The sequence below is a fragment of the Caretta caretta genome, chromosome 2 (assembly GCF_965140235.1).
Source record: "Caretta caretta isolate rCarCar2 chromosome 2, rCarCar1.hap1, whole genome shotgun sequence".
Lineage (NCBI taxonomy): Eukaryota > Metazoa > Chordata > Testudines > Cheloniidae > Caretta > Caretta caretta.
In genome coordinates, this window is record NC_134207.1 from 95,669,507 (window position 1) to 95,681,268 (window position 11,762).

At 52.0% G+C, this 11,762-nt stretch overlaps 1 long non-coding RNA gene across 1 annotated transcript in view; it reads left to right on the forward strand.

The window, feature by feature from the left end:
• Window positions 1-11,313, forward strand: part of LOC125632273 (uncharacterized) — a 68,569-nt gene extending 57,256 nt beyond the window's left edge. Inside the window, exon 2 of the long non-coding RNA XR_007355256.2 lies at window positions 8,863-11,313. This is a non-coding gene — a long non-coding RNA (uncharacterized LOC125632273). The remainder of the gene's footprint in view (window positions 1-8,862) is intronic.
• The last annotated feature ends 449 nt before the right edge of the window (window positions 11,314-11,762 follow it).

The following is an 11,762-nucleotide window of genomic DNA, read 5'->3' on the forward strand; positions in this document are numbered from 1 at the left end:
TCGGCAGCAAAGCGAGCACTGCTCGCCTGCACGACAGAGGGAGGACCCCGCTCTGCAAGGACTCAGCCCAGACGGTGACTAGGTCTGGGCCGAGAATGTCCCAGAACGCGCGGTAAAACTCCACGGTCAGCCTTTCCATGCCCGGAGATTTATTGGTAGGCATGCGATGGAGGGCTTCCGAGAACTCGGCCAGGGTGAGAGGCAGCTCTAGTCGGTCTCGGTCGCCCACGCTGACCGTGGGGAGTTCCTCCCAGAGCACCCCGCAAGCGTCAGGATCGGTCGGGTCCGGGGAGAAAAGGCTTGTGTAGAAGTCACGGGCCCTCCCACACATCTCCTCCAGATCTGTGAGGGGGGTGCCGTCTTCCGCAAGAAGGCAGGTGACGTGTTTCTTGACCCCCCTCGTTTTCTCCAGGGCATAGAAGAAGCGGGAGCCGCAGTCCATCTCCCGAAGAAGGCGGATGTGGGACCGAACGAAGGCACCTCGGGCCCGGTGGTCCTCAAGGGCCCGGAGCTCCTCCCGCTTCTCCCGGCACGCTCCGCAGAGGGACGGGTCCTCGGGATCGGCGGCCAGGCGCCTCTCCATCTCTAAGACCTCCCGTTTCAACTGCTCTATCGCCGCATTTTGCCATTGGCTGGTGCCCCAAGTGTAGTCATGGCAGAAGAGCTTGGCGCGCACCTTCCCGAGATCCCACCATCACCGCACCGAGGGAAAGGCACGCCACTGCTCTCGCCAGGCCAGCCAAAACTCCCGGAAGGATTTCACAAAGCTCTCATCCTCCAACAGGCTGTTGTTAAAGTGCCAATAGGCCGGCCCCAGTCTTTCTGCACGGAGGGAGACCGTTATGGTGACTAAGTGATGGTCGGAGAATGGGGCTGGCCGAATGGTGGAGGAGTGGGCCTGTGAAAGATGGAAACGGGATAAGTAAATACGGTCCAACCGAGAGTGGTGTGACCGATGGGCCTCCACCTGGACAAAAGTAAACGTGGAAGTGTCATCTGGGTGATGGTCACGCCAGACGTCCACTAGGGAGTGATATTCAACTATCCCTCGGAGAATATTCGCAGTGGCCGGGCTCGGTTCGGCCCCTGAGCGGTCCTGTTCCTCGAGGGTGGTGTTAAAGTCCCCTCCCAGGACCAGGCACTCGTGCGAATCTAGGGTGCCAAGAAAGTCGGACACCCGCTGATAGAATTGTGGGCACCTGGAGCTCATTTGCGGGACATAGATGTTAAAAAGATTGGGCACGAGCCCCTCCATATGGACTCGAAGGTGCAGCAGGTGGCCCGGCATGGCCTCAGTGACCCCTAGCACCTCGGGCCGTAGTTTGGGGGAGAACAGGGTCGCCACTCCAGCTTCCCAGGTCACGAAGTGGCTAAAGTATACCCCGTCCCTCCACTCCAGCCGCCACCTGTCCTCGGCGGCTGGGTCCGTATGGGTCTCCTGCAGGAAAACTACAGAGTGCCCCCCTTCCCAAAGGTAAGAGAGCACCTGGGACCTGCGGAGAGCCATCCTACAGCCCCTGGTATTCAGGGTCTCAATAATAAGAGGCGTCATGTGGAGGGCTGCGGGGGTGGGGGTTTCTTGTTGGCGGGGGTGTTCAGGGCCTCCGGCGGGTTTCGCAGCAACCTGTGACCCATCCCGTGGATGAGTAGATCATGTCGGAAGCCGCGGGCTCGCTCGTAGGCCGCAGCACCGCGCCTTCCTTGCCCCCTGCCCTCCTTTATAAGGGCCCTTGTGGCCTGGAGGATTTGGTCAAAGTCCCCCCATAGCTGAAGAGCCAGCTGTACCCTATTGCAGGCACCACGAGTGTGTTCTAGGAACTTCCGTAGTGCATGCCGCAGCTCGTGGAGGGGGTGGGGTCACAATTTCCGAGGTGTTCCCTGGTGGGACTCTTAATACAGCCTCATGGTCCGCTAAGGCGGGTAGACACGGTGCGGACCACTGACGGGGCGTCTGACAGGCTGGGGTTATTAAATTCATTTCACGCCTTGGGGTGGAGGGGGATGTCAGGGAAAAAATTGCAACTCCTAATGGGTCGCGACTAGAAAGTGCAAAGACTGCTCCCTGGGGGGAATCTGCAAAAGGCGGAGAGGAAATAACCCCAGGGGCGGCACTAGCATTGCAGGAGGAGGGGACTTGGGCAGGGACAGGGGTGGGGGCAGGGCAGGGGTAAGGCTCTGGGGTTCAGGAGGCAAGCAGCTAAAGGAAAGTGCCTCCTGAGCAGAGTCAAGGGTTAAGGGGTAAGGGAGGGGGCTCCCAATCATGCTAGGCACTGGCTCCATGGTAGTCTTAGCGGCCATGGCATCAGGTGGTGGACCACCTTCTGCAGGATGCTCGCCCGGGAAGGCAATTAGGGGGAGGGAGCATGGGGAAAGGGGGGCTGGGGTAAGGTTGCCCAGCTCGAGGCCGGCCGGCAGCAGATCATCCTCTCCCTGGGTGACCAGGGTCAAATCTAGGGCCTCAATCTCTGCATACACGGGGGAGAGGCCAGCTCCTGCCACCCCGGGGGCCTCTCCTCTATGGCCTGCCTCAACGGTCACCTCAGGGTCCGCGGGGGGTTCGGGTGGTATCCAGGCAGAAGGGGCGTCCTCAGGAATCTCGGAGGGGAGGGTCTCCTGTGGAGGGAGGATTCTGCCCTCCAATGCCAGTCCGTCTTCCCCTCCCGACACCAGCGGATGGACCTCGCTCGCGGCCGTGGCGGGAGGCTCGATATCAGTGCCTCCTTTCCTGGTCTTCCGGGGGGCTTCTGCATCAGATGGATGCAGCGGAGCTCGAGCCTTCCACTTGCCTTGCTTCCCCTGGACTAGGGTCCAGCCCTCCATAGCGTCATCTGGGGGTTGGTTAGCAGGGGCCGTGTCAGGGGGCAGAGGCGATGGTTCAGGAGTTCGGGGGGGTAGTGGTGAGGCCGCATGAGAGGCGGGGGTTTCTCCTTGGGGCGGGCCCTCTCCTATACCCGGTAATATCCTTGCTACACCCTCCTCTGTAGGCTCTGCTGGATTGGTAATAGCAAGGGTGGAACTCCCTTGCTCACCTGGGCGTTGTAGGGAAGGTATCTCTTGGGCCCAGATGGGAGCAGCGATGGGTCAAGTCGGAGGAGGGTTGGTTTCAGGTGCCGGGCAGCCAGGGGCATCGGCAGTGACAGGGCCGATGTCCTGCCGGGTCTCGGGGGTTTCGGGTGCCCCTCCCCCCCGGGCCAAAGGGCAGTCTCTGCGGACATGCCCCGCTGAGCGGCAGAGGTAGCACCGGGCCTCTCCGGTGGAGTAAAAGACCCGATAGCGGGCTCCCTGGTAGGGGACTAGGAAAGACCCCTCGAGCACCTCTCCGTCACGCGCCCCTGCCGGCGGTAGAAGCTGCACTTGCCGGCGGAACGAAAGGACGTGACGGAGGGTGGGGTCCTTGCAGCCCAACGGGAAAGGGCTGATGACAGAGACAAGTTTCCCCAGGGTGGAGAGAGCGGGTAACAGGGCAACATTGGGTAAGAAAGGAGGAACAGAGGTGAGGACGAGGTGAACGCCCAGGTCTTCTAGCAGCTCTAGGGGGACAAACACCCCCCCCCACCGTCAGGCCCCTCTCCACCGCCTCCTGGGTGGCAGCCTCCGAAGCTAAGAAAAAAACGACCTTCCCATACATCTTGGAGGCCGCCACAATAGCCGTGGGTCCTACCACCTTCGCCAACGCCTGCACGTATGTCTGCACGTGGGGCAAGGCGGGCACCAGGAGGCAACGGATGCCGTGCCTCCTGGTCAAGGCAGGGAAAGGGCCCCGGCCGCTGCTGATGGTGGCGGAGGCGGGGGGGGCGAGATGACGAGGCGGCAGGCAGGGGGGAGCCCATTGCCGCCCGGGCATATGTCCTGGGGGCCGGGGGAGGAACAATCACAGAGCTGGTGGAGGGAAATGCAGGGAGGGGTGCCACGGTTGATGACGAGGCCACAGCGGTGGGGGCAGCCCCTGCCATGGAGGGCTTAGTGGTTTTAGCGGGGCCCTTTCCTTTCATCCCACCCTGGCCCTTCCGGCCAACCGGGGGGGTTTTCCTAGAATCTGGGTGGGCGGTGGGTGCTGCAGCAGCAGCGATCACCCCGGTGCCTCCTGCTGCCGGTGCCCCAGCAGGGGGGGTAGCAAGTATCTTGACAATAGTGGGGGGGGGACCTTGGGGGTCGGGCAGGGGTGGTGGTGGGGGAGGGACAACTAGTTTTGTTGAAGCGGCCTCACCCCTCTCATTCCCCGCCATTGTGAGCAGGGAGAGACAGGGAGACACCGGAAGGAGGAGGGGGGAGGGGAGAAGTGGAGTAGGCTGCAGGCGGGGGGGGGGAATGCCGAGGGGGTTGGACTGGGGGGGGGAACAAAATCGGGGTCCAGTAATAGGGGCAAGCTGTGGGATAAGCAATCCAGGGGGTGTGTGTAGACCCACACACGTTTGTCCAAGGAGTCTCGGTTGTTCGGCTGTTATGTCCGGTCCGAAAGGCAAAGTTCAAAGCGAACAGCTGGATTCGAAGGGAGATAGCAGGTTGCCAGCATGGATGGATGGCGGGGGGGCCGTGACAGTTGTAGTAAGGGTGGGGAGTTAGCGGCACCGATGCATCGGGGGGGGGGTCTCCACGCCACACCCCCTGTGCCGCCACAAACACAAGTAACCACAGTCAAACTCCCCCCACGAGAGTATAATTCAGAAAGTTACTCAGTCTTACGGCCCCCTTCACGATGATTTATAGCTCTCCTGGATTATTTCTCCTGTCTTCTGAAATCTTCTTCTCCAGCTGTGTTGGCTGTGTTCCAAGGCTTCCGGCATGCTGAGAATGTTGCAAAGTCCAAGCTGCTAGCAAAACGGCTGGGTCTGGAGGTTTCCACTCCCCCCTCTGGACAGCAAAATCGGCAATCTTCCCCCCCCCCTCCTCCAGGGGCTCAGCTGAGGCAAATAGCTGTGCCCGAAAGCAGGCGTGGGGGGGGGGGGGCGGGTGCTGGCAGCAAGCTGAGGGCCGACAGCACTTAGACGGAAAAAAAACCAAAAAATCAAAAGAAAACAAAAAAAGCGTCTGGCCCAGTCGGGTGGGACTAAGGCAGGTGCAAAAAGTAAGAAAAATCCGGGCCAGGGGGCTTTAGGAAAGAATAGAAAGCAAATAGCTGAGGAGCAAGCAAAGGACGTTCCGTTTCCCAACAGGGAAGGGTCCAGAACAATCAGGAACCTTCTGGAGACAATTAAGACAGGCTGATTAGAACACCTGCAGCCAATCAAGAAGCTGCTAGAATCAATTAAGGCAGGCTAATCAGGGCACCTGGGTTTTAAAAAGGAGCTCACTTCAGTTTGTGGTGAGAACTGTTGGAGGACTGAGGTGTATAAGCATTATCAGACACCAGGAGGAAGGTCCTATGGTGAGGATAAAGAAGGTGTTAGGAAGTAGCCCAGGGAGTTGTAGCTGTCACACAGCTGTTCCAGGAGGCACTCTAGACAGCTGCATTCCACAGGGCCCTGGGCTGGAACCCGGAGTAGAGGGCGGGCCCGGGTTCCCCCCAACTCCTGGTCAAACACAGGAGGAGTCGACCTGGACTGTGGGTTCAGAAAAACGGCCAAGCTGAGGGCTGCCGTGAAGCTTCCCGGTGAGCAAATCTGCCAATAAGCACAAGACCCACCAAGGTAGAGCAGAAACTTTGTCACAATATGTTAGAGTCTCCAGACCAGTTCAAAGGAGCTTCTGTAATACCACACTGGTTAAAAAGTAGCCAAACACAATCCCCATTTAGGCATTCCAGGCCGTGGCTCCCTGTGACAGGGCGCTAAGCAGAAAAACTGCTTAGCCAACCCTCTGTTGCTCCAGCTCCAATTAAGGGAGGTGAATTGGAACTGGGTAGGCCACCTGGCCCTGACTGGGGAAGCTTGAACAGCTGCTGCCTCAACAGGCTGGGGCCGGATAAGAGCCCCAGGAGCAGGAACCCGGGGGGAGGGGAGCTGGAAAGAGGAAAGCTGTAATAGAGGAAAGGCAGTGAGGGGAAGCAGAGAGAGATAGCTTGGCCCCTCTCTCCTGCTGGTGGACTGCAAGAAGGGGACTACTTGTGTAGTGGAAAGGTGGTGGAAACATGGCCTGTAAATAAAAGCACCAGGTGGGCACTGCACCCAAAGGTCTCTGTGTGACTTTCTCAGCCCAGCAGGTGCAGGAACCAGGAGGGTCCTGCAGGAAGGCTGCTACACTCCCATTCAGACAAACAGATCTAATATAGTGAGAGGTTACTGAAAATCCAGTTCACTGTATGTGAGGTTCTACTAATCCCAAAGGATCAGACACTTACCCCAGGTCAATATGTATCTCAGATCTTACCCAACTATCACGCTGTCACCCAATCCTCAGTAAACTATCTAAAGATTTATTAGTAAAAGAAAAGAAAGTTACTGAATGGTTAAAAGATTATGTACATTACAAATGCTTGCAAGGTCCTTCTATTAGATTTGTAGCAGTGATGAATGAGCCTGCTGGCTAAGTCTCTCTGGAATCATCCCAAAAGGTTAGAATCCAAAGGCAGCTTAGATGTAGAGTCTGTTAGAGTCTTTCCATGCATTTTTCAGGGTATTCCAAATAACTACTTGGAAGATTTCAGTCCAACAGCTTAAACTTTCCTTGTTTAAAGTTCTGCAGACTAAAGATGCAGGATTAGGCTGGAAGCTTCACTATTATAACTGAAGCAAGCTGTCAGGTGCTTTGAGCGCAGCATGTGACTGAGGATTCTTCTTTGTTGAGCACACACTGACCCAACACTTTGAAGTTAACATTCAATTTCCTCTGCATACACAAGTGATCTACAGGGCAGTGGTTCTCAGCCTGCAGGCTACATGCGGCCCAATTACCACACAGTTGCAGTCCAGCTGTGTGCTAAAGGCTGCAGGGCCCGCGTGGCAGGATCCAGGCTGCGAGGCTGGCCTGCCAGCAGGATCTGGCCAGGCGAGGAGGGCCACCTGCGCCATAGCAGATAACTGGGTGGGGGAAGCGCGCAGGGGAATCGCTCCCCACCCCACCTCCGCCACCTTTGGTCTGAGTGGGAAGCCATCCCTGGCTTCCCGCCAAACAGCTGATTCGCAGGAAGCCGGCAGGGGGGGCGCGGAGAAGCAGAGTGAGGAGGTGCATTCAGGGGAGGAGGCGGAGCGGAGGTGAGCTGAGGCCGGGCGCGGAGTGGGGAGCTGCTGGTGGGTGCTCTGCACCCACCAAATTTTCCCGTGGGTGCTCCAGCTCCGGAGCACCCAGGGAGTCGGCACCTAAGGCACCACTTTTGATGTGATCAGTGGGGGGAGCGGCCGTTCTCCCTGCTCCCCCCCTAGCTACGCTCCCCCACCCCTAGGAGCCAGAGGGACCTGCTGGATGCTTCCTGGGAGCTGCCCCAGGTAAGCACCATCAGGACTCCCCACCTCGCCCCCCGGCAGGTGCCTCTGGCTCGTAGGGGTGGGGTGGACAACCACTACAGTGGCCCAGGAGACCCTCCTGCCCGCTTCTGGGGGCAGTCAGGGGACAGGTGAGGGGGTGGATGGGGCAGGGAACCTGGGGGGGGTGCGCCAAGGAATCTGGGGGGGTTGGATGGGGCAGGAGTTCCGGGGGGCGGGGGTGGGCAACGACCCCCTCGTGGGGTGAGGAGGGAACCCGTTAAGATTTTGGCAGCTCATCACTGTCTGTAAGTGTTACGTGGGACACTGCAGAGAGACATCTCTGAGGAACTTGGGAATGGCGGGGTGGAGAGCCACTGATCGTTACCTGCTAGGCAAGGTTTGGATTGGCAGAATCCTGAAGAAGTTTGCTGGCAGGATAGACAAGCTGGCGTGTCAGGCTTAGCATACATAGCTTAGCAGCAGCAACCCTATCACAATTCTGAAAACAAGAGATGATGCGAGGGAGGGGCATGCGGGGTCACATTCCCCCCTCCCTCCACCCCAATTTGCTGTTTGGCTTGCACTGAGCATGCTCACAAGGACTGAGCATTTTCAGTAACAGCTGCTGAAGCCACTGTGCTGTTCCCTCTCCGCCCACACTATCGACAGGTATGGGTCGTTTTTGCTGGGAACCCAAGCAGATTTTAACAGTGAGGAATAGTTCAAAACATGAGGCTTTTGAAGTGGAAATGTGGATAAGGGCAATAAGACAGGACAATTACAACAATACCTAGGGTATTTGGGGATACTGTTTCATGAAATGGCCAGCATCCCATGTCCTTTGCTACTTCAGAGAAGGAGGAATTCATCCCACTACAGAGTGGGGCACAGTACCTTATCAAGTAGCTTGGTCCAAGGGTAAATTTGCAAAGGCTCTTCCGTAGACAACTGAGAAATAGCCTGTCCAAAAAGCAACAGCAATTGAAACCGTTAGGATTGTGGTAATGTAGTTAACTGAGTGTGCGTGGGGATGGGTGGGAAGAGACTCTGCATATCTCCAAATTCAGATCAACATGGGCATGCAATGGTCTTTAATGTTCATTCATCAGTCATCACCAAGAGTTCTAACTCATTAATATTTGTCCAAACTTTTTCCCCTTTTCCACAACTTACTTGCTTCATTTCTGATTTAAATCTGTTCATTATAAATGCATAAGGTTTGTGAGCCTGCAGTCACAGACCCTTGTCCAATTCACTTAGCTCTAAGCATTTACATGGGCTGGCCTTTGATACTGTCCAATATTGTTGGCTGTGAAATAATCAGCTACTGAGAGAGCTCTTATTTCATTTTATAAGGATATTTGTGAAACATCTTCAGATAAACTGATTGAAGCTTCACTCATTTATACTAGCTGAGGATCTGGCCCTAAATCCTTCATATTTTTAAGGTGCTCTATAGAACTGGGATATTTTGTGGTCATCACTCGTTAGGAACATGGTTTTTTTTGTTTGTTTTTTTTAGTGTCATTAGGAAGAAGACAAAATGCTTCATCCATTAAGAAGAAATGTCAGGACTTTTCAGGAAATGTATACCTGCTTCTGAGATTATTACGACTTCTAGCAATCTTATATCTACAGTTTTAGTGGCAGTGGTACAAAATGAGAAGTCTCCCCAAGGAACAGAGACTGGAGAGCTTTGAAAAAAATATTAAATTGCTGCCTCAAATCATAATATATGACCATTAGCTCCCCTCTAAAGTACAATATCCCCCACTGCCAAAAAACAAACCCACCACGACCACAAGACTATGAAAGCAAGACACTCCACTGTATGTGCTTCTCCACAGGGGAGAGGAGGTGAAAACAAACAACACGAGGGAAGGTTCTCCCATTGATCCAGTAACTGTTTGAAAGATAGGAAACAAAGGGTACGAATAAACAGTCAATTTTCACAGTAGAGTGAGATAAATAGTGGGAGTCTCCCAACAATCTGTACTGGGACTGTACACTGCTGTTCAACATATTCAGAAATGATCTGGAAAAAGGGGTAAACAGTGAGGTGACAAATTTTGCAGATGATACACAATTACTCAAGATAGTAAAGTCCAAAGCTGATTGTGAAGAGTTACAAAGAAATCCCACAAAACTGGGTGACTGGGCCACAAAATGGCAGATGAAATTCAATGTGGATAAATGCACAACTCAACTATAATCTCAACTATACAGGCAAAACGATGGGGTCTAAATTAATTGTTACCATTCAAGGTACAGATCTTGGGGTCATTGTGGATAGTTCTCTGAAAACATCTTCTCAATGTGCAGTGGCAGCCAAAAAAGCAAACAGAATATTAGGAACCATAACGAAAGGGATAGATAATAAGTCAGTAAACATCTTAATGACCCTATAGAAATCTATGGTATGACCATACCTTGCTGAAATTCTGGTCACCCCGTCTAAAAATATATATATTATGATGGGGAAAAGTACAGAGAAGACCAACAGAAGTTGGTCCAATAAAATATATTACCTCACCCATCTTGTCTCTCTAATATCCTAGTACCAACTCAGCTCCAACACCACTGCATATAACCTCTGTATATGACATTTTTTTGTCTGCTCTACTTTTGTTTGGTTAATGTTCACATGATGAATCTCTAATCCATCCTCATTTGAGCTAGGAATACCTGAATTAGATTCCAAAACTCATATCTTCCTCATGTCTTGTCATTTATTGGTTACTCAAAAACAACAACAAAATCCCAGTTTAAGACTGTTTCTAGTTTAAATGAATTTGAAGAAGTTACAGACTATTCATGAGAAAAGGTATTGGGTAATTGAGGTAGGGGACTTTAGCCCCCTTTCTCCTTCCCAACCCTAAAAATAGGGATTGTATTAATAAACAAAGAAAACACTAAGTTTGGAACAGTGTTGGATCATATTAAAGAAGTTCTGTATTAAAATCACAAATGAGTTTGATTCCCCATAGTTTAAATTCCAGGGTATTACTAATTAAGAGGTCTCTTGTTTTTTGGTCTCTTATTTTTACTGTTTCTCTCCCTCTCTGTGTGAAACTTGCAAACTGCTACTTGTGTTAGTATGTTCTAAAACAGAGTCTGTTCTCAAAGCAATACTTCGTAACAACAACTACTGACAGAGAGAGAGAGAGACTCAAAGCGATACTTGGTAACAACAGAAACAGCACACAGAGACTCCCCGCCCTTTTGTTGTATTTATCTCGCTTTGTTAACAATTGTGATTAAAATAGAGATTGTGGATGGATGCTTGGTGTGGATAATAAATGAATAATCAGGGAGGTGCCAGCCTAGGAGTTCAGTATTGATCGGCCGAAGAATGCGCAGAGTGGAGACAACCAGAGGGCCCCCGGAGGGCAGACTGGAATCCACCCAACAGCCTCAAGGATGGGAGCACCGAAGAACAAGATAATAGCTGGCAGCATGGAGGCATCAGGGATGTGCCATCTGCTGATTGATTCAGCAACAGCATGATGAAGCAATTCCCATAGACTGGCATAGGAATAAATTCCTATAAAAATGGACTCTAGAAACTGAGAACTTTGGGGTCTGATTCTGCAAACCAACTTCCAGGAGCATCAGATGAGCATCTGACAAGGCCCTGCTCCCTCCTCGTATCCAGGCCACCTGGCCAGTGGCTTGGCACGAGCAATTTTAAGGCTGGTAACTATAATAACAACCTTGCAGAACCTGTGTGTGTGTGTATGAATGAATGTGTGAATAAATATGAAATTGAATGGAATGTTATAGCTATAACTAACTGCTTACTGTGATTCTTTCTGTATTCACAGTAAATGTGGCATTTTGCCTTATTCCCGTTAATAAGATCCTGCTGGTTTTTATTTTATTGGTATAACAACAGAAGCTCATTTATTTCATTTTATTAAAAATGGACAAATTCAGTCATGATACAAACTGTTCATTAAAGTGTTATTCAACAGCCATTAGTGTTTTGTTCTAGCCCTTCATATAAAAAAGTCGTGTATTTAAATTTGTGTAGCCAATACTATAACATTTTTAAGGGAATTCTAAGATTTTGATATATTGATCTTCCATATCATAAAGTCACTACTTTGGATTTATAATTCTCCATCCCTCCACCCAACCTTAATTAATATTCAGTGTTCTCACTGTGCTATGCTCATGCTTTTCTGGTGAAGAGGAAGGAAGGGAAGAATGTCCATAAAGCATCTGAAACATCATGTATTTTCAAGTCTAGATTTTTAGAAGTATGCAGGCTCAGAAATCCTCATATGTATAATGTATTAGCATTTGAACTAATGAGTCCTCTTCTTCTGAAAAGTAAACCTTTGATGAGAAACTGAAGATAGGCTAACATGACAAAATATTTTAATAATGATAAGGGATACTAGAATGATGAAATATTAA